The sequence below is a fragment of the Schistocerca serialis genome, chromosome 4, assembly GCF_023864345.2.
Source record: "Schistocerca serialis cubense isolate TAMUIC-IGC-003099 chromosome 4, iqSchSeri2.2, whole genome shotgun sequence".
NCBI lineage: Eukaryota > Metazoa > Arthropoda > Insecta > Orthoptera > Acrididae > Schistocerca > Schistocerca serialis.
The window spans coordinates 747,315,046-747,319,648 of NC_064641.1; positions in this window are offsets into that span (position 1 = coordinate 747,315,046).

Here is a 4,603-nt window from a genome sequence, read left to right on the forward strand (position 1 = left end):
CGTCAACCTTAGCGAAGGCACTTTTCTGAAACAACTGTGTAATACACTCCCACTACAGCCACGTACAACAGCGTTACGATGTTCCGTCTGCAAGTATTTGGAGCTACAATTAAGTCAAAGTCATCTAAAAACATTTAAACAGTGACGGTCATTGGTAAGAGAACATACGTCTCGTTAAACATGGAATCACCACGCATTTTTGACAAAGTAAACAAACAACCACGCTTCCCTGCTACACCGCCCGACGTGCACGCCGACACACGCAACTATTCCAAGAATTTTCATCCTACATCTCCGCGTCTCCGCTCTCAAGAAATTTTGCAGATGCTGGAATGACATTTCTCCACGACGAATGACAGTTTCGTCTGTCTCAGCCACAGCTCCTGTCAAACACTTGCTGATCCAGCGTCTGTTTCGGCGGGATGTGTATTTACATCGCCGAAAAATACCACAGACAACTAGCAGTGTCTACGACAGCTTTCACAGGCAACCACATTCGACGAAAAACAGCGCACACGAAAATTCACATCACTGCAATGACACAATCGAACATTGTTACCTCGTTTCGATGTTGAAGCGGTCCCCGCTGGCCCCGGCGCTCCGGCGAGAGACAGAACCAGTCCACAGAATAACCACCACATTTTTTACGTTTTAACGGCATTTTCCACGGCCATTGTGCAATATCAGGATTCCAGTTTTCAATCAAATCACACCGTTTTTCCCCTCCAAACGCCAAGCCCCAACACTATCGACCTGAGCAGCCGACGCTTTGCACAGCTCTGACTTCAAGTTCAATAAAATTTGGAACATTCTCCATGCTGCCATCTGGTAGAACTCCGGGCGAAGCTTTGAATAAGTATGAGAACCTCCAGCGCTAAACGGGCTCAACTTCCCTCGCACTGCCTGCTGGGTCCCCACGCACGCTCCGTGAGGGCGGCGTAATCAATAATATGAGCCGCCATCTTGTATTTCCCGCTGACGGGCTGGGCGTCAGCACTTAACCTACAAATATCATTTACCAGCTGAAGTACATAAATAAGACTTCATTTCGAGCTAAGTAAATGTTAGTAAATCCTGTTATTTAGGAACAAGTTTTTTTTTTTAATTTTAAACACCTCAGGTAACGTATCTGAAATTACACCCGTAACGCGACTTTTTAAAGGACTTTTGATAGCGTCTCGACTATCAGTTGTTTGGGAATCATTTTGGAAGGTGAAATACCGTAGAAATAATTTGTCGGTGGTCCGTTAAACATAGGAACAGTAGCATCATATTTGTAGCGACGTAGCATAGCTACTGCCATTTAAATTTCGCGGTCGCGCGAAGTTTCGAATCTTGCGCTCCGGCGACTCCACACTACCGCAAACGCCGTTTCAGTTTCCACACTTAAAGAAAAAACACGATCTTCTCACACCACAAAACTTCTTAAATTAAATCAGAGTATTGTAGTCTCTTCAGGAATTACGTGCGCCTCGTCTTTGTTTCTCCTAAAGACACGAAGCTGGTTCCATGCCTTAAAAAAAAAAGTAGATTGCTCTAATAATTTGATTCCCCTGACTAATTCTAATTCTGAATAACATTTAACGTTACTTTATGATATGCCTCCGAGCTCTTCAGAAGAATAGATCCGTTAGCTTCAAATAAAAAATAATAACCACCACCTCAGCAAATTCTAGCTGTCAAATTTAACTGTTGGAGACAGAAAAACCACACACTGCTTAGAAGTAGCGCCTAGTTACGTAATTCCTCAATATTGACTGAGGTTCCTTGGTGAAATGAGAATCCCATCTTAACAACATTTCTCGCAATACTACCAGTTTTCTGTATTAGTTGACCACCACCAGTCAAGCAGTACAAACATCTTCATTCATTCTGACATCCAGATGTTTATTTTGTTGTAAAACTCATAAATACAGATAACTGTTGGCAAAGGTAAGACTACCTTGAAGCACAGTTAGCCTCAAATAGACGTATTTGTTTTTTTTTTTTTTTTTTTTTTTCAAAAAGCAAATTGAAAAAGTACTTATGTCATTTCTACAGAAATACTACGTTAATTGTTATAAATTGTGTCACAAAGAATAATAAGTATGATAAGTCACACTCAAGCCTTAAAATCTTATAGATATTTATTGACTTCCTACAAATGCACCGTTATATATGTTTGGGAGAGGAGGGAATTAAACAGATAAATATGGACCATTACTCTTGATCATATTTACTGAGACACTCTATATTCTTGTAAGTTTATCACAGTTGGATTGATGGAGCAAGAAATAAATAAATAAATCATGGGGCTGCAGTTTGAGCATATGCCACCTGGAAACTCATGGATGGTGTGTAACTTAAATAAATACGCCATTTTTTTAACTTGGCATCTATTTATGACAAATATCACAGAAGTATTTAAGTTATCCCATAGATCACTTTCAAAATATATTTTAATGTTATCTTAATACAAAGAGATCCACAACTGAAAAGCTAAGTTGTAAATATTAATACTAGCACTTCATTCTACCTAGCTCATTTTACAGTCATAGAGGATTTGTCAGCTTAATACTTGGAAAAACAAAGATCATATTTACAGAAATATGAATATACACACGTTTATATAAAGAGGAGAGGTCAATTGGTTGACAGTGGCCTTCTTGAAGGAACCATCCCAACATTCGTCTGAGGTTATTTGGGAAATAAATGAGAAACCTAAATCAAGATGACCAGACTGAGCATAAACCTTCATTCTCCTGAATCTGATGTCAGTGTCTTAACAAATGTACTGTGTTTTTCAGTTATGTGCAATGTATTTCTTGTATGTTTGTACATACCTGGAACAAGTTGGCTTAATAATAAAAAAAAAAAATGATTATACACTCTTCATCTCGACTCACTATAGCTTCAACACTTCATAGTTAAAGTCACATTATTATATACAGATGTGCTACATCCTGGAAGATAATCTTGTTATGAACCTATTGGAATAAAAAATACATCTCTCATTTTATCTGCCAAAGGCTTTACATTTTACATATGTTGTTTTCTGTATACATATATGTAAACAAGTAAACCAATAATCTTAAAAAATGCTTGTACATGAGACATTCATATAATCTTAAGAAGTTTTAGGACACTAGTTATTCATATTGTTTCAATGGTCTGTGTATGTCTCTCTCTCTCTTTCTGCCAACATTATGAATGACAATACTTGTACCTTTGTGTAACATCCTTTGTATTTCCTCATTTGTGCCTCCCTAAATGTACAATTATGATCTTAAGTTAACAGAAGATGGAAGGCAGTTAGTATCTCATTCTACACAGAGCTTGTACATAAGATTTTACAGTGAGATGCAATATATTTTGACTACATACTATAGAATTACGGAAATGTCTCAATACTTGACGTGCTCCTTTTTTTGTAATGTGTTTGAAAGTATTTTTAAAGCTCTTTAGTGGCATAACAGAAACCACTGTTTCCAAAATGCATGCATCTGCATGTACGTTATTGTTTTCAGCATTCAAGAAGCAATTGGTAATCTCTTAGAAATAATAATAAATTAACTGTCTCTTCCAGCTTTGGAAACTAGCAACATTACAATTAGTCCTTGGTATTGTGCTTAACTGTCCCTCTCATTGCAGATGGATGTGTGAGAACAGAAGAATAAAATGATTTTATTGTCAAAAACAGCAAACAGGATTCAAAAAAGAGAATGGTTAAGAGGTCTGGCTGCAGATGTGCATTTATATGAAGTTTCAGACATTATAAGTTACTTAAAATCAAATTAACAATCAATATACAAATGAAAAGATTCTGTAGCTATCAATACAAGGTAGTTATGGTGGAAAATAATGCTCTTCAGTATATAATAAAAGATTTCTGTCTATGTATATTCATGAATTATTGCAGAGAAAATATTTTAATAGCCTAGAGTTGGAGAGGTTTGGAGGAACTGAATTTAACTTTGCTTTCATCTCTGACAGAGAAATTAACAGACCTATGTTTTTAAAAATTATTTGATAAGTTGACAGGTGAATAAATAACTATTTGTGTATATTCTTGAAAGATGTGGTATGCAGTAAACGAATGATTAGAGGTGGGCAGGAGAACTAAATAATAGATTTAACAGTGCTTGAGAATTTTTGCTCTTCAGAGAGTTAATTATTTTCCTGGAGAAGTTGGTGCATTCTCAAATTGACTGAATAGCTGTCATACTGATGACTGTTACCTATACTGTAATGCTTTTTCTTTTGACCTGACTGTGAAAGATATCTCTTTTATGTTCAGAAAGTGCCTGTTAGACACACTAGCTACATGTTTGTTGTCATTTACAATTCGGTCAATGTTTTTAATTACTGGATCATTTTTTCCCTGCCAGATTTTCTAGTCCCACTTCAAATCACATCCCATATTGTTTTAGTTTTATTTTCAGAATTGTTATTTTCTGACATGAATTACTGTTTCATTTTTTATAATTCTTCTTATTAAAGAAAAATACCTTCTATATTATGAAAACAGCTGCATGTCTGTGCTTTTCCACACTATTTTGCATGGTTCTTTTTCCTGCTACAATATAGTTAAACGTCTTTTTAATGTTATCAGTTTTAGTAACTC